This window comes from Theropithecus gelada, chromosome 6, assembly GCF_003255815.1.
Source record: "Theropithecus gelada isolate Dixy chromosome 6, Tgel_1.0, whole genome shotgun sequence".
Classification (NCBI taxonomy): Eukaryota; Metazoa; Chordata; class Mammalia; order Primates; family Cercopithecidae; genus Theropithecus; species Theropithecus gelada.
Window position 1 is genome coordinate 124,540,116 of NC_037673.1, and position 26,539 is coordinate 124,566,654.

Here is a 26,539-nt window from a genome sequence, read left to right on the forward strand (position 1 = left end):
GTAGCGGGTTTGGCTAGTTAAGTGATACTGGAGGGCTGCTTTTAACAACCTTCCCCATCCAGTTAGGTATCTCGTGTGCACTTTCTTTCCCACCCACGCTTAACAGTCACCACCCCTCTGAATGACAGTTGTGTTTGTGGGCCCTTGAGAAGAGAAGGTGCGGGAGGTTTAGGTGAGGACCTCTCTCGGAAGAGGTTGGAGAGCACCTACCATCTGTGTCGTCTTAAAAGATTGTGTTGTGTGGCTTATGTACGCCTATTAGGGATCCCAACAGTGGGAATGTTGGTGTTGGAAGGAAAATCTTAACAGGGTGTGTTTATGGTCTATGAGTTACTAAAGCTCAATTCTTGCAATCTTGAATATGCAAAGGATCATAGAAATCTTAAATCTTGGGACACTCTGTTCCTGATAATGGCATAACTCTTTTTTTTTGCAATGAAAACGTTTTGAGAGAGGTGTATATTTAAAAAATTAGGGAGAGGGGCGAGTCTTTAAAGAAAAAAGGGAAACGGGAGAATTGGTTTTTCTGTAGAAGATGACCAGGAAGACCTCTGGGGTCTTTACAATAAGCAGTTACACTTTGTAAACAGAAAACCATCCCCATAAACTCATTGATTTTTGTAATTCTGTTTTTTTATGGTCACATAAGACTGTTATTTCTTCAGTGTTCAATATCTTTGTTTTGAGATAACATTTATGCTTTTGAAATTTCATTAATGTTTAACTTTTTTATGAGCCGGAATTACTTGAAGTCTTCCTTTACAAGTGTGTAATGACTACATTGATGGAATTTTGTAAACGCCAGAGGATAGTACCACATTGGTTGAAATGATCACAGTGTGGAAAAGCTTAAATCCAGTATGTGAATTCTTTTGGATATGATTATTTGATCTCATACAGTGATTTCATACAAGACTGTACTTGTCCCAGTGTTTGATAATGTAACATTCACACAGAGGTAATTACAGAGGTCTCAACTCTTACAGCTTATTGATTGTTTAAAAGCCTGAGATCATTTAGCTTTAGATAATATTATTGTTCCATTGTGGTATTTTATCATAATCAGAAGCAAAACAATGTCTAAAACATTTTTTATTCATACTTCTGGAGTTTCTATCAAGTCTATTTTTTCTTTTCAAAACCCAAAAATCATTGTAGACAAAAGTAGATATGAAGCTAGTAATTTTCCTTTTCTTAGGACGTATTTACTAATGAAAATATTATACAGATATATTTTAGATTTATTTTACCAAAGCCAAGTAGGTGAGCAGTAAAGTGATCTGTATTTACCCATAAGTTTTAGAAAGACATCCAGTTGAAAGGTATATATCTTGAGCATATATGCTTCCTATGGAAGTTTTTGGTATTTTGAATTAAATTATCTCAATAACAAAGCACTTAAAGTTCTCCAAAGCTTTAGATTTGTGTGTCTTTGTGTTTTTTGCTTGGCTTTTTGGTTCAAAGTGTCTAAAAAACAACACCTGTATTGTTTGTTGTACAGCAGTTGAAGAAATCACCCAACCTCTCAGCTTCAGCTTTTCAGGGTTATTATGAAGATTAGAAAAAAAGCGCAATAAAAATGACCATGTTCAGTGCCTGGAAAATAATAGCTAGTTGTTATTTCCCTCTTATATTGGCCCTTCAGAAGACTCTAGGATCTCAATTTTAGATTCTCTTAATTCTTATGTTATTAGATGAATATAGTATATAAAATGTTATGTTCAGTTTCATTTATGCAACAGGTAGTTTAATTCTTTATAGTTTTTTACCTTCTGCCACTCATAATCTTTATGGCCACTGTTTTGTTGGCTTAACTAATAACTACATGTTGAAGATAATTTTGGTTAGAATTTTAGCAGATGGATTAAAGAAATGGGTGTTAAGTAGTACAATTATGACTATACACCGCTGTTGAAAGAGGGGCAGAGTAGGGGTGATAACAGGTTGGCTGGATTCCCAGAAGTTGTCCCTTACTCTGTCTAAATTGACTTCCACCTCTCTAACACCTCTAATGCTTCTAGCCTTCAGTGAATTATAATATTTAGAATTTTTATAACACCTAATTCTAGCAGTCGATTGATTGACATATACTCTACTTTGGTCTACTAAGTGCGTAATTATCTACCATGGGACTAACTCTGTGTTGGGAACTGTAGAAGAACAAAAGAAGTAAAAGACTTCAGAAACTTGTTAGGGAAAAGGACTGGATTGTCTTTCCTCCAGTTGAATTCCTTTCATTATCCATCACTGACTTTAAAAGTATTTTGTCTAGATGTCCAGCTGTAGGGGAATAGATAAATATCCTTGGTACATCTTGCTATATTGTATAGCCATTCTAGGACCAGTAGGTATGAGTTCTCCATTTATTAAATAGTTATTGGGGAAGGTGGTATCTTAGATGTTGACAACATGGTTGTGACACTGTGGGATTACACGGTGATTAGCAAACCAGTTACTGCTTCTGCCTAGACAGACATTAACAAAATAGTTGGACAAATAATATAGTTAATAACTGTTTTTTAAGTATTATGAAAGAAAAGGATACTTGTAAAGATGTAATAGGACCTAATTTTAATTGGGGTTTGGGAAGGCGTTTTTTTTGAGAAGTATGACATTGAAGCTGAGCCCTGAAGGGTAAGTTGATGATTGGGTGGAATGACAGTCCAGACCAAAAGGACAGCGTACGTGAAGGTAATGGGGTGAGAAAAAGTGGTATATTCACATAACTAAAAGGAGCTCAGTGTCTTTCATTATAAATGTAATGGGACACTATTGAAGAATTTTGTGTGGGGTAGCCACCTGATCCATTTTGTTTTAACATCTTTAGGCTCTGGGTGGAGAATGGATTGGCAGGGGCAAGAATGGAAGCAAAGAGACTCAAGTGATTACTGTGGTCTGGGTGACAGATAGTAAAGGTTGGTGGCAGAAAGGATGGGATGTGCGGGTGAGATAGAAGCTGACTTCTAGATTTTGAACTTGAGAAACTTAATAGATGTTGGTACCGTTGCTTGAGGTGGGAAAGATGGGAGGAGGAATAGATTCGGTGGTTGGGAGAAGTTTGTATTTGAGACTATTCTGTTTGAGTAGCCTGTAAAGACAAAGACAACTTATGCCAAGAGTCATGGAGGAGGCAGTGTATATATATATATATATAGAGAGAGAGAGAGAGAGAGAGAGCATATATATATACACCTAAACACACACTCGTATATTTACATATAAAGGTTTGGTTGCTTAAAGTCATGCACTAAATTACTTAGGGAGAGTGATAGATAAGAGAACAGAAAATAGGGTCTGGCATTGGACTTCGAGATTGTTTAAAGCCACTAGCAAAGGAAATTAAGGAAGAGCTGCCATACTGTCAAATAGCCTGGAGAGCAGTGTTGGGGGAAACTGAGAGAAAATAGTTTTTAGAAAGGCAGAAACTCTTCAAAGCTGATGCCAGGAATTGGTTTAAAAATGTATATATGTACACACACAGAGTGAAAAATCAAAGTATGGATTTTTGGCCCTACAGGAAGAAATAAAAGATGGAGGGTAACAAGAAAGTATTTGATGGACATCTTCAACATGTATGATGGAATGCAAGATTATCAAATGTGGAAAGTGGAGTGGTGGACAATCCATACCAGCTCTTACTGAATTTAAAGCATTATTAAAATAATTTTTTGTTTTTGTTTTTTGTTTTTTTGTTGTTTTTGTTTTTGTTTTACTATTTTGACCAGTGAACCATAATTTCTAGTATTTTTGTTTTTAAAGGTAGCATTATCGTTGCAGTTGTCCTTGGGCCAAGGCTTTGGAGCCTTTTGCTGGTGGTATGTCAAGGGTTTCTATATGGTTCCTCTATTTTTGCCTTTCTCGTTAACAAGGGGAAAGGTCAAGGGAGCAACTATATTGTCTTTCATGGTGTCACTTTGCTTGTTGGATTTTCATTAATTCCTAAGAAATAGGTCTTATACACATTTTACTCAAGATGAAATGGGCTAATAGAAACAGAAGAAATTGGCCAGGTGTGGTGGCTTACCCCTGTAATCCCAGCACTTTGGGAGGCCAAGGCGGGTGGATCACCTGAGGTCAGAAGTTCAAGACGAGCCTTACCAACATGGTGAAACCCTGTCTCTACTAAAAATACAGAATTAGCCAGGTGTGGTGGCACATGCCTGTAATCCTAGCTATTCAGGAGGCTGAGGCAGGAGAATCGCTTGAACCCGGGAGGTGGAGGTTGCAGTGAGCCAAAATTGCGCCATTGCACTCCAGCCTGGGCAACAAGGGCAAAGCTGCATCTCAAAAAAAAAAAAAAAAAAAGAAAAGAAAATAAACAAGAAATTGCTTAACAGCCATTTTTACAGAAAATACAGCTGGAGGACAGGCGCCATGGTAGGTAAGAGCCTGTTGTCCCTACTTGGGAAGCTGAGGCAGGAGGATTGCTTGAGCCCAGGAGTTTGAGACTGTAGTGCACTGTGACCATGCCTGTGAACAGCCACTGCACTTCAGCATGGGCAACACAGCAAGACCCTGTCTAAAAAAAAATAGCAGTACAGCTGGATTTGGACTTCACATCCAGGTTTTTCTGACTTTAATGCTAGGACGTAGAAGCAGCAGGTTCTTTTCTTTTTATCTCTTCTATCCCTTAGACCTGTTCTAAGATAACAAAGATGTTGAGGGGGACCCTTGGGGATTACCACCAACATTTCTGTACCTTGAACTCCTGAGAGTTGAATGATTATATAACTGACAGAAATTAGGAGATGGGATGATGTAAATATTGATTATTATGACTTCTTCACTAGCATCTGTATATGTCTTTTTTTCATCTTCATACAGAGAATATGCACTTAATAAAGATTTGTTCATGGGATGTACAAATCAGGTGAGCAGTTACTGTCACTTAATAAGTACTTTAAGTAAAACACTAAATAATTATAGTATCTCTTCTAACCATGAGCTGCTTCTCTGAGTGGGCTGTGTTGATGCCTAGTCAAGAAATTTCACACACTGTTAATCATTTCAGTGTATAGCTTTAGTCCTTGAAAATCACCCTGGAGGAACAAGAGTGTCTCTTGAGGGTAAGGGGAAGAGTAGGGTAGTGTCCAGAACTGGGTAAAGGTGGGACCCTGATAAGAAATACTTACATGTGGCAAAGTCAAATTTGGCTGATTTCACAGTTTTGCCAGGGGCTTTACCCTGCTAAACCCATGCCACTTGCCACTGAAGTCAAGCTTACTCATACTACTATATGTATTCCCCCAGGTGTACACTGACTAAAGTAGTTCTACAATGCGGTGAACAGGTAAAATTGCAGCTACTGCTTTGTTAAATAGTAGAATTTAAGAAAACAGCTTTTAATTTTTAGCATAAAAATTTCCTGGGTAGAAGGAAAGAGAAATTTTGGGATTTAAAATGTAGCAAAAATCAGTACACTGCTAAATTAATATCTTCTCTATGTGTATTTATGTTCATACATTTTAAAATCCTGTGAGACTGGAATTTAAAGGACCAAAATAGAGTTTCTTGGTTCTTATGTGTGGAGTGTGTTTGCTTTCATTGATTTTCCATTATGTTACATATTTATATATATATATATATATATATAGGAAGTCTATAGTATAGTTCCATGCTGAAGTGAAATAAATGTGAACCCAGTTATTCAACAAATCCTTATTGAACATCAACGGCAACACTGTTCTAAATGCTGAGGATATAGCAGTGAACAAAACGAAGTCATGGAACTTTCATTCTAGTGGTAGGAGACAATAAACAAAATTAAAGCAGGGCGAGGAAAATTAAAGGTGGCTAGATGATGGCTGGGTGGTGCTGTTTTAGCATTGTTAGGGAAGACCTCTGATATGTGAGCAGGCTCTAGAAAGGGGTGACCCCCATGCAGATACCAGGGAACGTACACTCTAGGCAGAGGAATGGCAGATACCAAGACTTTGAGATGGGAGTGTGCTTGGTGTGATTGAGAGACAGGGAGGTCAGCAAGACCAAATCGATGAGGCAGACTGTGATAGAGAAAGTCAGGGTGTAGTGAGGACCAAATAGTGTAGAACCTTGCAGATCATGATAAAGACTTAGGATTTTACTCTGAGTGATTTAGGGGAAGGCATTGTAGGGTTTTGAGTCAGATTTGACGTGATCTGACTTATGTTTTCAAAATACCACTCTGATTGTTGTGTAGAGAAGATACCGTAAGGGAGCAAGAGTAGAAGGCAGGAAACCAGTTAGAAGCCTACTGCAATGGTTCCATTAAGATGATAATGACTTTTACTAAGATGGTAGTGATTGATACAATGAGGGGGGTTCAGATGCTGGATGTGTTTCAAAGGTAAAATTGTTGGGATTTGCTGATGTTTTGGATGAGGGGATGTATGGACAGAGTAATACCAGGGTTTTCCCCATTTAGAATGGAGTTGGTATCAATGGAGAAGTCTGTGGGAAGGGCAGGTTTGGAAGATGGACTCAAGATAAGTTTCATTCTACAAGTTAGTTCTCCAATGAGGCACACAGGTAAAATTGCAGCTACTGGTTTGTTAAATAGTAGAACTTCAGAAAACAGCTTTTAATTTTTTTAGCATAAAAATGTGCTTTTGTTCTTCAGGTAAAACCATGAAAACTAGTAGTCTTTCAAATACTGTACGAAGGGGTGGGAAATTAGTGGGTTGATTCCACAAAGTGAAAGCCCACTGAGGGTGAGCAACAAGGAAAATTACTTAAAATACTGAAGTTAAAAACATATTAGTGGTGTCTCATTTAAACCATGAAAGCTTCTATCTGCTGAGGACCTCCTTTGTCTTTTTCCATTTTCACTAGGATCTCTACCAATGCTAGCTTAAAGCTATTATGAAAAACTTGGAGCTGATAGAGAACTTGGGGGTTTCTAGTTGGAAGAAGGAGGAAAGCCGAAAAGCAAAAATAGCTTAGTGGAATGTTGACTCTCAGCAGAAGCTAATTATGGCTAGTACATTGGTAGTATCATTGGACTCAGAAATTCCTCTGCCTTAATTTTTTAAAAATATTCTGTGCTTTGGCCGGGCGCGGTGGCTCACGCCTGTAATCCCAGCACTTTAGGAGGCTGAGGTGGCTGGATCAGGAGATGGAGACCATCCTGGCTAACACGGTGAAACCCCGTCTCTACTAAAAATACAAAAAAACTAGCTGGGCGAGGTGGCGGGCGCCTGTAGTCCCAGCTACTGGGGAGGCTGAGGCGGGAGAATGGCCTGAACCTGGGAGGCGGAGCTTGCAGTGAAATCCTGCCACTGCACTCCAGTCTGGGAGACACAGCGAGACTCCGTCTCAAAAAAAAAAAAAAAAAAAAAAAAAATTCTGTGCTTTTTCTGAATAGTCACAAATTAGATACTCATCTAGGTTCAGAATTCTGGAAACCTGTGGGATAGTTCTTTGTTGGGTCAGTGTGAATTAGTTCTTCCATCAATTTGGTTTCAAACAAAATTTGGTATGGTATGCTAGCCATTTTGGAGACTTTTGCAGGGGAGCATAGGTGGTTTGGCAGGGCAGGCTTGAGTATTCAGTGGGGAAAGACTTGGAGGACCCTAATCATCTGAGACCTGCCCTCCCCACAGACTTCTCCATTAATATCAGCTCCGTTCTAAATAGGTATTACCCTGTCCATACATCCCCCATCCAAACTATCAGCAAATCCCAACAATTATATGTTTGAAACACATCCAGTATCTGAACACCTCTCATTGTATCAATCACTACCCCTTTGGTAAAAGCCCGTTATCATCTTAATGGAACCATTGCAGTAGCTGAGATGAGAGGAAGGGGGGTGATTCTTGGAAGGAGGTAGGAAACCTCACAGAGCATGACTGGGCTGAGGACCCCAGTCCCAAGTTTTGACTAGCACTTGTTGTGATTATGGCTTTTTACCATTTAAGGTCTTTATCAGTGCTGTCTGACAGAAATATAGTATGAACTACATATGTCGTTTAAAAAAGTGAAGAAGCAGGCAAAATTAATTTATAATATATTTTATTTGACACTGTGTCTAAAACATTCATTGCAGATACAATGAATATTAAAACATTTATAATGAAATATCTCAATTTCTTTTTTATGTACAAAGTTTGAAACCCTGTGTGTGTTTTTCCACATACAGTACAGCACATCTCAGTTCAGACAAACATTTCAATAGTGTTGAAGTAGTAGCTCCTCTGTGACCTTTGGTTACGATATTGGACAGTGTAGATGTGAACAGTATTTTGCAGTTCGGTTCTGAGGTCCTATGATTTTCATTTTTCTTCTTGCATATTTAACTGTTCCTGTCAATAGTTTACTTCCTTTAAAGAAATTTGAGTAGCTTCTATCTGACAGAAAAAGCAGAATATTTTATGTAACTCTCATTGCTTTCCAGGTACAAGCTCTTTCCTTCCTTCCTCAGCTAGACTTGTTGAGAGTATTGATTATAATTACTGTCTTTCCTTCCTTACCTTTCACTCAAACTGTTGTAGTGTGGCTTCTATTTTGCATAAATAGTTCTTGTTAAAGTTACAAGTGATCTCCATTCTTATCACAAATTTCAGAAAGTCTTTTTTTTTTTTTTTTTAAAGCAGTGTTCGGCTTTCAAGCAGCATTTGGTGTTCTTTTGAAGTCTTTTGGTCACTTCCTTGGCTTCTTAGTTTTCCTTCTGCCTTTCTGGCTCTTTCAGCCTGGCATCCTTTGCAGTCACCTCCTTCTCTAACCTGAGCATCCTCAAGGCTTTATTTGGACTTTTCTTCTTCCTTGTTCCTCTTTTTTCTCTCCTTATGCTACATCATCTGTAGTCCAATGACTCCCAAAATTTCGTCTTCTACCCACACTCCTTCTCTGAGTTCTGGGTATCCAATGCTTGCTTGACATTTTTGTTTTAATGTCTCAAAGATAACTCAAGCTCACAAACTTAGTATTTCCTCCCATTCCCTCCAGAAACAAAAGAATCCAGGCCGTCTGCCAGTGTGTGCTGTATCTCTCGGAATGGTACCACTATTCATCATACTGCAAAAGTGAGAAACCTATGAGTCATCCTTGCCACTTTGCACTCATTCCCCCATCCAATCACTGAGTGCTGTCAACTTGAATTTCTAAATATTCTTTTAATCTAAGCTGCCACCATCCTATTAGGTTGGTGCAAAAGTAATTGCGTTTTTTGACATTGAAAGTAATGCCAAAAACCACAATGACTTTTGCACCAACAAAGCTGCAGCAATAGCCTTGTAACTGAACTTCTCATATTCACTATGCTTTCCCATCACTATTGTGCCCAAAACAAAACTGATCATTGTTGCCCAATGCTCCCTGCATTGTCTATGTCTGGTTTGCCTCTTCAGTGTTTCACTTCCCCAGTGGCACAATAATTCCTTTGGTCGTGCGGCCTTTGTACATGGTACTCTCCATGGACTCTTCCTCTCCCTTCCACCTTTCCATACACCCACTGTTAACTTTCAGTTTAAGATTTCACTTCAGTCCTTATTTCTTTTGAGAGGAGGCCTTCATCCTCCAGTCTAGAACAAACTCATTTTCCCTTAATGGCTTTAGTTAGTGGTAGTATATCTATTAACATGGTTGCTTGAGTATCATTAAGCTAACTTCAAGCTCCATGAGAAGCTGACTTTGTGATTGATCACCATTATGTCATTGTTATCTAGTAGAGGCCTGGCACAGTAGACGCTCAATTGATACATACTGAATAATAGGCCTAATTCTTTACATATTAATGTGGTACAAAAGAATCTTACCTACCTTATATTTGTTATCTAGATTCTCTAAAGGATGTTTGGCAGAGAAATTGCCCTGTTTTGCATATGTGGCATTAAGACCCAAAATAACTAAATGACCTGACCAAAATCGTAGACATGCAGAACTAGCATTGGAAATTGGGGCAGGCATTACTGAGTCTCAGTTGGCATTCATTTCAATATCCTATAGTTTAATACTGCATAAGCTCTTGTTATTTTGGTGACTTTTTTTTCTTTTTTAAAATACTTATGACATGTTTTTATATTCATTGAATATAAAATAGAAAAGATGTAGGCTCCACAGTTCTAGTGTATGGATGTATCTCTTCCTAGTAGAAAAATTTTCAAAAATTAGTAAGAAAGTTTTTATACATGGAATCTTAGTTTTTTGTATTTCCTCTGCCATCCCCTGTCCTTATCTTCCAAAAGTATGATATAAATTTTTAAATGTAATATGGGTTGTACTTTGCAGTAACTAGTAACTTGTGTCTGTTAAATTTAACTTTAAATTAACATCGTGTTAAAAATTCAGTTCTTTGGTTACTTGAGTCACATTTTAGGTACTTAATAACCACATTTGGCTAGTTGTTATCATTGGACAATTGAGATACCAAAGATTTCCATTATCACAGAAAGATAGTGCTGTCAAGGGAGGTGATATCTAAAATTACTTTTTTCCTTCCTTCATTCATTCTTTCCTTTATTCCTTTTCTTCCAGGTTAGTCACCACTAGTTTAAAGTCATTAGAGAATCTAATGTTCTTCTAATTTTGCATAGGATCCTTCCTTAAATAAAGATGTCTAGAACATTAGGTTCTCAATGAAGTGTTTCAATCAATGGATCTGTTTTCTTTGTGAGAGTGGAGATTTGGGCCTGTGAAAATTTAATATTGTATTGTTAGAAATGTTAGTTTCCAAAGCATTCTTAAGTTACATATCTGCGTTTGGTCTTCAGTTGTTGGAGTAGGTGGGTTTTTTAGAAGGTTGTGGAGTAACAGTCTCATTTTGCAAGGCTGTGGTTTGCCTTCAAGCTAATACCTGGTAGGGCAGGTCTCTGTATCCCTGTATTTTTCTTTTGGACCAGTGATTCCAAAATATCTAAAAGAACCACCTGGGGGAAAATGGCTGTTTCCCCTTTCCCAAAGAGTTTGTGTAGTGTTTTGTTTTTATAAACAGGCAAAGTATGTTTTATTCAACCTCTTAGAGCAAGTTTGACCAACCTACAGCCTGTGGGCCACATGTGGCCCAGGACAGCTTTGAATGTGACCCAACACAAATTTGTAAACTTTCTCAAAACATTATGAAATTTTTTTTGCAATTAAAAACATCAGCTATTATTAATGTTAGTGTATTTTGTATGGCCCAAGACAATTCTTTCAATATGGCCAAGGGAAGTCAAAAGATTGGATACTCCTGTTTTAGAGTGTTTGTGGTTTTTAGAGTTTTCCTGGTAATTGTTAAAGAGCCTGGTTTGAGAATTGGTGTCCTAGACCATGTTGAGTCTTTGATTACCATATTGAGAGTGCAGAGTCATTTGTTTTCATTGATGTGCTGATTCTCAATTTTGAAATACCCTGATATAGACAAGTACTATCTATCAAAGTTCTGGCTTTAACTGTTAGAGAACTGTGTACTGAATTAAATTAAGTTGTCAGTTGTTAAACATCTGATATGTTTCAGGAGTTTTCTGTAGCCTGGGCACAACAACCTTGCAAGGTAGGTAGTTGACAGATGGTCAGACTCAGAAGCTAATATCAACTTGTAAGTGGTAAACACTGGCTATTAGGAAAGGTAATAGATATTAATACCTAATTATTTAGTAGCAGACACTGGTTATTAGGAAAGATGAGGTATTAGGAAAAACATCTATGTTTTTACTCGTTAAGTGTGAACAAAACATGGTATGTTGCTATTAAGAGTTCTATTCAAATGTTGTAGGGATATCAGACATACAAGTACGAAGTGATAAGTTTGAATCCCGATGAGTTATTGTGGAACAGTTGGGTCTAGATATTAACCTCTTTTTTTTCTTTTTAATAAAACCTAATGGTTTAGGGCATAACTTATCAGACTTGATATTTTAGAAACTAATGTTATGGCAAATAATTCTTGATTCTATAGGAGGACTTTTTTTCTTTGAAAATTAAAATGTGAATTTGCTTTTTGTTTATTTAATCACCAATTTGGATCTCATTATTTTGGTTTAAAATGAAACCGTCACGAAAATTGTGTACTCAGAGCATTTGCAAATAAGTATTGTAAAGGAGAAATATTTTTTGGCAAAGCTGGTCAGGACATAGCCTCAGTACTAACTTACCTATAAATTTCTAGAGATTTGCCTAAGATTGGGTTTAGAGAAAATATTGTACTACCTCCCCTGTATCAATCCCAATTATCAGGCAGATTTGCTGATCAGAGACAAATTTAAGAACCGGTAATTAAGCAAAATAACTGCAATAACAACAAATAGGCGTTCATAATAAACGGCTTTGAGGCATCTTGCAGAAACAGAAGATAATTTTGTTTCTGCTTTTCATTATTTTCTTATCAGAAAATAGCAGTCTGTAATAACCCTTTAGAGTAGACGTAAGGACGGGAGCTGAATTTTGATCATTGCAATATCTTCATCTAGCATAATGCTAACAAAATTAACAGTGTTTTAAATCTCAATACAAAAAAGGGTCAGTGAACTATACAATTTCAGAAAATTTCAGTCTCAAGCCTTCCTAGAGTATTCAATTTTAAGAGTCTGAGGATTAACCTTTTTCAAAACCAACGCTTTAAAATTTTATTCAAAGAATTTCATTGTACCTCGCTTATTTCCAATGTTTGTTGTTTCATGAGGAAAAGGAAGTAATACAGAAAGTTTGAGAAATAGGGAAGGTAACTTAAATACCTCAAACCCTTAACCTTTTTGCATTTGTGTACATTTTTAAACTAAAATTTTGTATCCTTCTCTCCCTATCTAGCATTAAGTAACATTTGCAAATAATCAGTTTCATATACCACCTATAGAATATTCATATAATTATAATACTTTAAAGTATATGTACCATAACTTGCCATTTCATGCTCTTTGTACACTTTTTAGTCCATTTACATTTATTGTGATTTGGTTGTAATTAGGCCTGACATCATGTTGTTTCCTATTACCTGTTTTTTGTTTCTCAAATTCTTCTTTCCTGCCATTTTTTTGTGCTAAGATTTTTTGGCCTTTCATTTAATTCTTCTATTGAATGTCTAGTTATGCATCTTTGCATTATTTTTTGGTGGTTACTCTACTTTGAATATTGAATTTCTTCAGCTAAAATATAGGAATTTTAAAACACAGTACTTTGTCTTTTTTTAGTGCTCCTGTCATCTAGATGATAAATATGTTGTATTTGTTGCTTTCAATAGTTACATGGCTTTAAAAAACAGAAGAGAAAAAATATGTATGGTTTTAAAATATTTTCATTTATATTCATTCTTTATTTATCAGACTGCTTCCCTTCGTTGGGCACTTCTTGTAATGGAGGTCAGTTGGCAACAAGTTCTCTTACTTTTTGTTTATCTAAACATGTCTTTATTTTACTGGCGTTTTGAAGGATAGCTTTGCTGGTTATAGACTTCTTAGTTGACAGCTTTCTTCTTTCAGCCATTTTGGTATGCCATTTCAATGTCTTCTGACCTTTGGTGTTTCTGGTAAGAAGTCAGCCAACTGTGTAAGATGTTATTTTTCTCATTGCTTTCCAGATTTTCTCTTTACCTTTGGCTTTCAGCAGTTTGTGCCTGAAGAGTTTTTCTTTTTGTGTATCCTTTGTCAGTTTAAGTTTCTTGAGTCTGTAAGTTGATATTTTTAACTTTTACTCCTTCTGCCATTTCCATTCTGCTATTGAGTCCACCTAGTGAATTTTTCATTTCAAATTTTTTTTTTCATGAATTTCTTTAAAAATTTATTCCAGGTCTAGAATTTCTAACTTAATAGTTTTCGTTTCTCTATTAGATTCTATCTCTGTTACTCATTGATATATTTACCTTTGCTTTTGTTTAACTGTTATTACAGCTATTTTTGGAGTCTTTGTCTCCTGAATTTAACATGTGGGCCACATGCAGGTAATTTCTAATGACTGCTTGTTTTTTTTTTTTTTTTTTCCTTGAGTGTGTGTTACATTTTCCTGTTTATTTGGATGTCTAGCAGTTTTTTGGATGGAAACTGGCCATGCAGATACTACATTATATTTGACTTTCGGTTTTGGGGTTGGTTTTTAAAAATATTCTTCTGAAGATTATTGTTGTTAGGTGTTTTTTTTTTCTAAAAGGCACTTTTTATCTAGGCTCAAACTGCAGACTTTCCACCCCCATCCACTCCCCTCCTCATACAATAACTGATATCTCTGTTCTGTATTTTATGGTTTCCAGCTACTTATTTTTAGGTTGGCCCCTTGTGTAATTTTGTGGCCTGCAGAGATTCGGGGGCTTACCCTTGCTATCATTCTACTTTTTCTAAGAATTTTCACTTAATTTCCAATTCCTCTGTTGACTTTGGGCTCTATTTCCTGATATTTCAAGTTACTAGGACTTTACTCTCAGCCATTTAAGCTATCCACAGTTGAGAAAGGCTCTCAGTTAAAAAGCAGCAAAGTCGGGGATCTGACAAAGTGCAGCTACATGTATCATGAGTATTTTCTTTCCTGTCTTTGCTGCTTTTTCATTTACTCTGGTTTTTTTTCCATCCACATACAGTCATATGTTGCTTGACAACTGGGATACTTTAGAGAAATACATGATTACGTGATTTTGTCATTATGCGTAATGATACAAACCTAGAGAGCATATTCTACTACACACCTAGGCTATATGGTATAGCCTGTTGCTTCTAGGCTACAAATTGGTACAGCATGTTACTGTACGTGGTTGGAACATAATGATAAGTATTTACATATCCACACATATAAACCTAAACAGTAAAAATACAACGTAAAAAGTAAAATGGTACACCTGTGTAGGATACTTACTACTGAATGGAACTTGCAGGACTAGAAGTTACTCTGAGTGAGTGGTGAGTGAATGTGAAGGCCTAACACATTACTGTACACTACTATAGACTTATAAACACTGTAAACTTAGGCTACATTAAATTTATTTAAAAATATATTTTTCAATAATAAATTAACCTCAGCTTGTTTTAACTTTTTACTTTATAAACTTCTAGATTGCTTAAAACTTTTTGACGCTTTTATAGTAACATTTGGCTTAAAACACAGACATATTTTACAAGTGTACAAGAATATTTTCTTTGTATCCTTATTCTATAAACCTTTTTCTATTTTTTAACATTTTAGTTTGTTTTCTTTTAAACATCTTTTTTTGTTAAAACGAAGACACAAACATACACATTAGCCTAAGCCTATAAAGGTTCAAGATCATCCATATCACTGTCTTTCACCCCACACCTTGTCCCACTGGAAGGTCTTCAAGGACTATAACACATGGAGCTGTCATTTCTTATAATAACAGTATATATTCCTTCTTCTGGAATACCTCCTGAAGGATCTGCCTGAGGCTGTTTTACAGTTATTATTTTTTTTAAGTAAGTAGAAGTAAGCTCTAAAACAATGATAAAAATTGTAAGTACATAAATCGGTAACATATTTATTATTGTTATCAAGTGTTATATACTGTGAATAATTATATCTGCTATGCTTTTATATTACTGTCAGCTTAGTAGGTTTGTGTTACTCCAGCATCACCACAAACACGTGAGAAATGCATTGCACTATGCTCTTGCAATGGCTACCACATCAGTAGGAGAGTAATGTTTTAGCTCCATTATAATCTTATGGGACTATTGTATATGCAGTTCATTGTTGACAGAAACATTATTATGTAGCACTCGAGGGAATTTAACTCTTGGCATTTCTACTTAATAGTTTGTGGGACCTCTATGAAAAGGACTTCACCTCTGACCTTCAGTTTCCTTATATGAAAAATGGGAAAGGTGATAGAGCTAGAGTATCCTAATCTGAAATGCTCCAAAATCTAAAAGTTTTTGAGTGCTTACATGGTGTGCAGAGGAACTGCACATTGGAGCATTTTGGATTAGGGATGCTGAACTCCGGTAGGTGTAATGTAAATATTCCAAAATCTGAAAATATCTGAAATTTGAAACACTTCTGGTCCCATGCAAAAAGGACAAGGGATACCCAACCAGTATTCATAGTGAGAAGTATCATAAATTCCTGTGAGAAATACATGAAAAATCAAGTGTATCTTATCTATCCAGGTGTATACTAAAATGTAGTTTTTAATTACATGGTTTTTCATACATACTGCTTTTCCAGTGTTTTACCCATTTATGATGCTACTAGACATGTACTTCTCTATCTTCTTATCAACTTTTGGTTCATCTTTAAAATAGTTTGAAATATAAATTGCACAGTTATTCATTGATACTGGAAGGTATAAGTTTTCTGGTAACTCTAATTAAAATGTTTTCAAGCTTTTAGTTTATTGACATTAGCAAGTTGTGTGGGATTTGAAGCAATGCTATTTCTAATGCATTCTGTTGTAACTCAGTCTTGAATGGTTAGTAAAGAATATGATGGGCTAGGTAGAGGACTGAATTCTTCGTAATCAGCAGTTCTGACTTGGTTCATTGTAAAGTCACATGGTCACACCATCCACTTTTATCTGTGGCACTTGAGTTTTGAGCTTTGCATTAATACCACTGGATATTAATAGCGCATTGTTAACCAGAGGAGATTGGAATCCTGTAAAACAATACTTTGTTTTGAAAGAGTAGTCTGTATGGGGAGCATTACACTGAATACACCAATCACCGACAGCACGGATAGGAAATGTTGGTAGCTTTGGGATGATATAATTGGCCAGCACTTGATTAAAACAAAAATTGTTAGAACAATTGTTAGAATAAACCCAGCCACTTTGGGGTCGAAATTTGCATATGTATGCACATATTTTTAGTTGCTAAATCAGCTATGATTCATGATAGTAATTTAACACTTTGACTTACCTTAGTATTAAGCAGATGCTGTTAAACCATATAAGAAATTTTGATCTTTAAAGTATCCTTAATAACATTTTAATTCAGAAGTTTGTAGGGTGTAAATAAATAGCATTTTTTGGTGGACTTTAACATTTTTGAAATATAATTTTGGGTTTATTTAAATCAACAATAAGCTACTTGTCAAGAAAGTAATACATTTTTGTATGTTAACAGTGCCCTAAAATAAAGATCCCCACTCTGCTGGCTGTCATTAACCATTATTTAATTTGCTGAAATAATGCTGGGCGCTGAAGTTTTGTTTCTGTTCTTAGACTAGGCAATCTTACATTAACCCTAGACATTCCTTTTGTAAAGTGTGTATCAGTGCCACTAAGGCAAATAGGAAAGAGTTTATCATTTATTAAATTTTTAGTGTCAGAGAAGTTGTGAAACATTTCTAGTACTGTGACCATTGGTCGTTAAATCCACATTCTTGTGCTATACTCTGTTGAATCCTTTAACACCACCATGCGGAATGGTGATTTCATATTTGTATGCGAAAGTCCCTTTTTAAAAGTCTTTTAGAGGTAATCTTAAACTTTGTCAATATCAAATTATAAGAAGCTATGTAGTAGCGTCTAGATTAGTAATGTTTTACGGTATTTATGTATTTTTTTCAACATCCAGTTTTAAGCTCACAGTATGGGCAGTTGCAATTGTAGATCGCTTATTTGTTTATAATAACAGCTAAAATTTATTGAGCTCTAACTCTGTTGTCAGGCAGTGTACTAAACATTTAACACATTTTCTCAATGTTTTAAAAGTATTTTTTATTGTGGAATCTAAAAAGAACATAAAATATAAATGTGTAACATAAGTTATCAAATGAACATCTATGTAATCACCACCCAGCTCAAGAAATAGAATGTTGCTGGCATCCTAGAAATTCTGTGTGCACCCCCTTCTAATTCCTCCACAAAATAGCCACTGCCCTGACTTATGGTGATCACTTCTTTGGGTATTGATGTTACTGTTTTTTTAATGATTTTTGTCACCTTTATGTATTCCTGAAGACTATTAGTCTAGTTTTTCCTGCTTTAAAAATTTATGTAAATGGAATCGTCTCGCATATTTTCAATCTGACATCTTTTGTTCACTCTTAGTTTGTGACATTTATTTATACTGTGTCTTTTTGTAATTCACTCTTTTTTTTTTTTTTTTTCTTGTTTTGAGACAGTCTCACTCTGTTGCCCAGGCTGGAGTGCAGTGGTGTGACCACGGCTCAGTGCAGCCTCAACCTCCTGGGCTCAAGTGATCCTCTGGCCTCAGCCTCCCAAGTAGCTGGGACTACAGGCAGGTGCCACCATGCCTGGCTAACTTTTTTTTTTTTTTTAAATTGAAATGGGGTTTTGCCTTGTTACCCAAGCTGGTATTGAACTCCTGAGCTCAAGCAATCCATCAGTCTTGGCCTCCCAAAGTGCTGGGATTACAGGCATGAGCCACTGTGCCCACTCCGTAATTCATTCAATTGCTATTTATCTTCGACTGGATGAATATACTACAATTTCTTTATTCTGCAGTTAAGGATGTTTGTGATGTTTCTAGTTTTTGGCAATTTTAAACAGTGCTGATGATAAATGTTTTTATACAAGTATCTTGCTTCATAGAAGTATTGTATATCTCTAAGGATATGCTGAGGAGTAGAATTGGTGGGATAAAGGTATGCATTTTTTGAACTTGAAAATATGCCCAAACTTTTCTTTCAAAATTGTTTTAACAGTTTGTATTCTCACCAGGAACATAGGAGAGTTTTTGTGTTCTGTACAATTATTGTATTTCCTCACTTCGTCTTCTCAGACAGTATGGAGTGGATAATATCCCCATTTCGCATATGTTGGAACTGAGAACCAGAGGGATTAAATAACTTGCCAAAGCACACATTGCTAATGAGTAGCAGAGCTGGGATTTGAGCCTATCTCTGACTTGAGAACAGACACTCATTTCACTCTACTCTTTCAGGACATTATTTGGAAAACAGATTCCTCATGAAAGCTCAATATTCATTTACCGTATCTTTGATAAAAATGACAGGAAAGATCTGTGCTGTTGTGGACCTTACATTTTAATACTTATTGAGGGAATGCATAGATTACAAAACACCAAGTACATAAAAAAGATAATTACAGAGTATGATATGTGTCACAAAGGAACTAAACGCGACTAAGAAGAAACAATATGTTAGGTGTTTTGGGAAGGAGAAGGCTGCCTTTAAACTAAGACCTAAAGGATGAGAAAGAGACAGCCATCTTCAAAGTGCATTTAACAGGCAGAGGGAAAGGCAAGCCAAAGGTCCCTCAGGAGAAAATACTTTAAAACCAGTATTTCAGCAAAAGAACATTATATCAAATTAAATATTTTAGTTAGAACCCTCAATTACCTAACTTAGAAGATGAGAGTTTGGTGGGGTATTATGAAATTCAAGGAAAATTAAATAGGAAAGTGGTCTATGGAAAAATATAGGAATGTCACTTCTATGACAGACGAATATTTGCCTTTTCTTTAATCATATCAAAATGTACTATGTGTGGTAACAACATATTTATGACAGATCAAAAGAATTCCTTGGGATAACATTATTTTTCAAGGCTTCGTGAAAAAGGCATGGATGCACAGGTAAACCCAGGGGTCCAGAGGTTGCAGTGGGAAAATATCTAAGGGAAGAAAGAACCTAGTTTGACCTGGAACATTGATTAAAAGGAGATGCTAGCTCGAGCAGCTAATGGGGATTGTTTAATTGGAAAAAAATCCTAGATAATGTAGAAACCGAATGATTGGCCTATTTTACCTACCCTCTCTACCAGAATAGCCTCCAGATAAACTTCCAAAGTTAAATAACACAAAACTCTATCTAGTACACAATTTCATACTTAAAACATTTGAATCTGGGTGCAGTGGCTTATACCTGTAATCCCGGCACTTTGGGAGACCCAGGTGGGCAGATAACTTGAGGTCAGGAAAGTTTGAGACCAGCCAGGCCAACATGGTGAAACCTGTCTCTACTAAAAATACAAAATAAACCGTACGTGGTGGCAGGTGCCTGTAATCCCAGCTACTTGGGAGGCTGAGGCAGGAGAATCGCTGGAACCCAGGAGGCAGAGGTTGCAGTGAGCCAAGATTGTGCCATTGCACTCTAGCCTGGGCGACAGAGCAAGACTGCAACTCAAAAAATAAAAAAAAAAAAAAAAAAAAAAAAGGTTTGCTTTCTCAGATGGATTTTCTGGAGACTATAGCAATTCTTCTCTAAAGGTAGTCTGGTACAGCTGTTTGTAACAATCCTGTATAGCAGTTTCGTAGATGCTGCATGCCCTGGGAGGTATTTCTACAAAGTTCAGAATTTAAAAAATCTCCTCTGGAGCTGTTCAGTGCAGAACTTCTGCTGTCCTTTTTATGAGGACCATGTTAGAAGCCCTTAGCTTCTGCAGAGTTGGGAACAAAGGAATGAGGGAAATAGATACCTAAAAATAGATACCTAAAATAGTTTACCTTGACTTATTATAATATGTGGAATTCTATCGTTTGGAAAATGGACTTAAGTGTTTTCAGTGAAACCATCAGGAATTTAAAACTAGATCCAAAAAGAGAAACTATTTCCCTCTCCATTTTGACAGAAATCACTGTTTATAGTACACTGAGAAGTTCTTTTTATCTTTTGGTAAGGATTAGAGTAGTAAATGTAATGAAACATCCTGAGTGGTAAGATCAGTGTTTTATATCCAGGGTTGAAACTCACAAAAGAGGACTGAACCTAAGCCATCACTTATGACTTAACACATATACACGATATTTAAAGCTATGAGTCTGGTATGATAACCATAGAAAATAACAGCATGAGCAAGGGAGATGGGTATAGGACCAAGTGCTAAAGGAACTCCTACCACTTAATTGCTGGGTAGAAGAGTGTGTTGTTTCAAGGAAGGGAGTGGCTAACAGTGTCAGATGCTACTGTAGTAGTTCAGTGAGACAGGGACTGAAAAATATACATTAGCTTTAGCAGCCGAGAAGTCATTGGATGTCTTAATAAAACGATTTTGGTATTGTGGTGAGGGGAAGCCAGGTTGGCTTGCATTTAAGAATGTGCTGCACTATTAGAAACTTTGGCTAGAGTCAGAGTGCAGTAAAAAGTTAACTGTGATTAAAGGAGAGGGAATGATCAAGTTGAGGTGGAAATTTAAATATACTAGGGAGAGAAGAGATCATCCTTAGTGTAAAAATTATCCTTTTCTCTACATCCTGCAAAGAAGTAATGACCATGGAGACCAGAGTTTCCATCTTTTTTTTTTTTGTATTTTCCGCATACTCAGAAAAGTGTTCAGCTTTCTATGTTTTCTGTTTTTCTTTTCATCTGTTTGTATAGCTTCTTTATCTACTAGCTTTTTATCCCTGGCTCCTCTCCTAGGTTCCAGTCATACATTTTTTAACTGCTGGATAGGACTCTTAATTGTCCCATAGCTCCTCAAATTCAACATGTTCAACTGAATCTTTTCCTTTTTGATTACTGAGGGCCTAAATATCTGGATCTTCCATTCTCTCCTTTATCTCTTCCTTTCTTCCCCCTGTTTTTCTCTCTCCTTCCGGTCCCTGCTGGGAGACTTCAAATATTCATAATGCTACTTTTTGAAAGATTATATTCTGGAATAGTTCTAAATTTGGTCAGCTTCATTTAATATAACATTACCCATAAAATCATTTATGTTGCCAATTTCTACTGTTTATCCATTAGTGTGGAATATACAGTAAAAACCAAAAATCTATCATTTCTGTGAAAATGGCAGGTGGAGTGAAGATTTTTATTTATGTACCTTTGTATCAGCATAATTTATAGTTCATAATTGCACACTTGAACCTCCTTGATTATATAGTTTTTATACTTCTTAAATTAAATTTTTTTTGTGTGTGTGAACCAAATACCATACCTGCTAATTCTCTTATTTCTCTGAAACGAATTTAAAGAAACAAAAGATGTATCTTCCACTTTGGTTTCCTGGTATTTCAGGAAATTAATATAATTATGAACCCAATTTTATTGTATTTAAGTCTACTAATTGAACTACAAATAAAAACAGTTATTTGCTTTTGACTTTTGAACTGTATTTTAGAGATAACTAAAACACTTTTAAAAATAGATCTGCCAGAAGATGATAGGGAAGATACATTTTTTATTTTGTGTGGACATACCTTTATTTTAAAATAAAATACTGGAAAATTTTACTTTGTTCTTATAACATAGTTGTGTGTAGTATGGTGGAAAGCTAGTTGCATAATTATTGCTAGCTCTTCAACTTTGAGTTGGAATTCTGGTAAACACCCACAGCAAAAATTTTTGGATGCCTGCATACTTCTGCATTGTTAAAAAGACACCCACATGAAATCTTAGCCTTGGAAAAATTGGCGTACTAAGTACATACATCTTTACTTTTCTTTTAACGCAGATGGGAAGAGAGATGCCTTTTTTGTGTATATTATAGACGTTATATTTTCTTGTAATACTTGGAGGTTATATATTTTAAAGTCTACTTTCATTAAAAAACTGAAGAGCACTATGTGTTCTATGGTGAAAGCTAAGGAACTCCTCTTTAAAGTTTGTTGAATTAACTGGCAGACTTCCTTGTTCTGACTGTATTTGAATAATTGAACAGTTGAATCATCGATCCCTATTCAGAGTCATTTCTTATTATTTGGGATTGTCCCTGACTCTGCTGCCTGAAACACATTAAACCGTCATAGAAGTACAGCTGAAGTGGGTTGTGACTGTGATTGAGCTCCACAGGCCCCTAGTCATATTTTTTTCTTTTACTGTTTATGCATACTTCTTATTTTTGAATTATACTTTAAGTTCTGGGATACATGTGCAGAACATGCAGTTTTGTTACATAGGTATACATGTGCCATGGTGGTTTGCTTCACCCATCAACCCATCACCTACATTAGGCATTTCTCCTAATGCTATCCCTCCCCTACCCCTCCACCCCCCGACAGGCCCCAGTGTGTGATGCTCCCCTCCCTGTGTCCATGTGTTCTCATTGTTCATCTCCCACTTATGAGTGAGAACATGCAGTGTTTGGTTTTCTGTTCTTGTGATAGTTTGCTGAGAATGATGGTTTCCAGCTTCATTCATGTCCCTGCAAAGGACATGAACTCATCCTTTTTTATGGCTGCATAGTATTCTATGGTGTATATGTGCCACATTTTCTTTATCCAGTCTATCATTGATGGAAATTTGGGTTGGATCCAAGACTTTGCTGTTGTGAATAGTGCTGCAGTAAACACATGTGTACACGTGTCTTTATAGTAGAATGATTTATAATCCTTTGAGTATATCCCCAGTAATGGGATTGCTGGGTCAAATGGTCTCTGGTTCTAGATCCTGGAGGAATCGCCGTACTGTCTTCCACAATGGTTGAACTAATTTACACTTTCACCAACAGTGTAACGTCCTCTTCAGCATCTGTTGTTTCCTGACTTTTTAATGATCATCATTCTAACTGGTATGAGATGGTATCTCATTGTGGTTTTGGTTTGCATTTCTCTAATGACCGGTGATGATGAGCATTTTTTCATATGTTTGTTGGCTGGTTTATGCATACTTCTAACAACTTCAACTTTAACCATTACTGGTTTCTATGTTCATACCAGCAAGCAGAAGAATAATAGGCATCTTCATTTTAAGTAGGAAGGGGGCTAACAATAGGCAGGCATATTTGCTGAAATGGGAAGTGACAGTTTGCAGTCTCATACAAAGGAAGAGATGAGAAAAATGACCAGAAGTAGTCACTTCAAGAATTATATTGTGATCCAGCAATTCCACTCCTAGGTGTATGCTCAAGATAAATGAAAACATATTTTCACCCAAAAACTTTAGACAGATGTTCATGGCAGCATTATTCATAATAGCCAAAAAGTAGAACCAGCCCAAATGTCCAACTGATTAATTAAAAAAAAAAAGTGGCATATCCATACTATGGAATATTATCTGGCAATAAAAAGGAGTGAAGTACTGATACATGTTATAACATGAATGAACCCTGAAAACATGCTAAGTGAAAGAAGCCACACATAAAGCCCACGTATTGTGTGAGTCCCTTTATATGAACTGTCAGAGCAGGCAAATTCATAGAGACAGAAAATGGTTGGTAATTGGCAGGTCCTGAAGGAAGGGGAAATTGAGGTATTTCTTTTTGGGGTGATAAAAATATTCCAAAGTTTATTGTAGTGATGCTGGGAATAAGAGTACAACTTTGTAGACACACTAAAAATGATTAACTTGTAAACTTTAGTGAATTGTGTGATATTTGAGTTATATCACAATAAAGCTTAATAAAGTTTAAAAACAATTGCAAATTTGGGGTAATTTTAAATTTTTATGGGGTTGGTTTCATTTTCCGTAAGCCTGGGGGCATCCTTTTTATAGTACAGTAAAATAATCATAGGTTGATAATAGTTATGAAACAGTGTGCTGTAAGGAAAATATTTAATGTCTTTTAGGATCTCTTTTGAAAAATGTATGAACTACTGTCATAAATGTTTAACATTAAACTTCATATCTGAATTCCTGGTTATCTTAAAATGACTCATTTTCCATGTATTTCACATAGCTGAAGTTATAGCCATGTCTGTTAATGAAAACATGAGGATTAATTAAAAATTTAATTATTTTTCTCACCATTACAAAGCCCAGTTAAAATAATTTTCAAAAAATGTACTTAATTAAGTTCATCATTGTCCTGAGAAAGAGGAGCAGAGCGGTTCTTGGCCAGGTCAGCAGAACTCCTGGCAACCCTCACCCGGGTGTGCTGGGGCACAGGCTGTGATTGTCCTGGGGCGGCGGAGACCCGTGCGCTTGCCTTGCATGCCAGGCAGCACCCTTTGGAGTCGCTGCGATCGGCTGGTATGCCCCTGCCAAAGCCTCGGCTGCTTCTGTCCACCTCTTACACTTCTCCATTTATCCATGGATCATTTCGAGAGTCCATCTTGTAAATGTTTAGCATTTTGCTGCTCTGTTGCTTCTTTCTGGGGACAGTTCCAGCACTCGCTGGGCGGAGAAAGGCAGCTGAGCCCAGAGAAGAGCGAAATATGGAGACCCGGGCTAAAAGCAGACATCGTCCTTCCCACCCGCTATTTCTGTATTCAGACAGTGGATACATCAGGGAATAACTTCATGTCTTCTCCAGGAAAAAAGTCTTCCAGGTGAAAGTCTCAGCACCAGAGGAGCAATTCACTAGAGTTAGAGTCCAGGTTTTAGACCAAAAGGATGGGTCCTTCATAGTAAGATACAGAATGTGTGCAAGCTACAAAAATCTAAAGGTGGAAGTTAAATTCCAAGGTCAACATGTGGCCGAATCCCCATGTATTTTAAAAGGGCCAGTTTGCCATGAAAATTGTGAATGTCCTTTGCAAAATAGTGCAGCCTGGCTACGGGGGATGAACTGCTCGCCCGGAAACCATTGATTAGATTCAGAGAGATCTGGCACGTTTCCCTACTGTGGATCCAGAAAAGATTGCAGTAGAAATCCCAAAAAGATGTGGACAGAGGAAGAACCTGTGTCACTACACCTTAAAAGGTAACAAAGTTTGTATCAAGACTCACGGTGAACATAGAGGTTTTACAACTTTCATGGATGCCATACTACTTTCTTTGACTAGAAAGATGAAGATGCCAGATATGGAGTTCTTTGTTAATTTGGCAGACTGGCCTTTGCTTTGGAAAAAAAGAAATCCAGTTCAAACATCCATCCGATCTTTTCCTGATGTGACTCCATAGATTCCAAGGATATCGTGATGCCCACCTAAGACTTGACTGACTCTATTTTCGAAACCATGGGCTGGGTAAGTCTGGATACGATGTCTGTACAAGCTAACATGGGTCCTCCCTGGGAAAAAACTCCACAGCTATCTGGAGAGGGCAAGACAGTCACAAAGAGAGACTTGAGCTGGTTAAACTCAATAGAAAACACCCGGAACTCATAGACGCTGCTTTCACCAACTTTTTCTTCTTTAAACATGATGAAAGCCTGTGTGGTCCCATTGTGAAACACATTTCATTTTTTGATTTCTTCAAGCATAAGTATCAAATATCTATGGCACCGTAGCAGCTTATCACCTGCCATGTTTACTAGTTAGTGACAGTGCTGTTCTGAAGCAAGACTCCATCTACTATGAACATTTTTACAATGAGCTGCAGCCCTGGAAACACTATATTCCAGTTAAGAGCAACCTGAGCGATCTGTTAGAAAAACTTAAATGGGCAAAAGATAATGATGAAAAGGCCAAAAAGATAGCAAAAGCCAGACAAGAATTTGCAAGAAATAATCTCATGGATGATAACGTATTCTGTTATTATTTCAGACTTTTCCAGGAATATGCCAATTTACAAGTGAGTGAGCCCCAAATCTGAAAGGGCATGAAAAGGGTAGAACCACAGATGGAGAATGACCTCTTCCCTTGCACTTGCCACAGGAAAAAGACCAAAGATGAACTCTGATATGCAGAATAACTTCTATTAAAATAATGGTGCTCTGAAGACTCTTCTTAACTGAAAAGAATTTTTTTAAGTATTAATTCCATGGACAATATAAAATCTGCTGTGTGATTATTTGCAGTATGAAGATACGTTTCTACTTATTACACAATATTCTCATGACTATACTTTACATTTTTAGAATTTTATAATAAAACCACCTTTATTAAAAATATATGTGTACACACAGTTATTGTATCTGGCTTATAATTCTATTGCTTCAAAAATCAAAGAATTAACAGTA

The 26,539-nt window shown here is 36.5% G+C and overlaps 1 protein-coding gene and 1 pseudogene across 3 annotated transcripts in view; both read left to right on the plus strand.

Annotated features, from left to right (window-relative positions):
* Positions 1-26,539, plus strand: part of SLC12A2 (solute carrier family 12 member 2) — a 104,909-nt gene that overhangs the window by 2,448 nt on the left and 75,922 nt on the right. The window lies entirely within an intron of this gene.
* LOC112625939 lies at positions 24,756-26,457 on the plus strand (annotated as a pseudogene).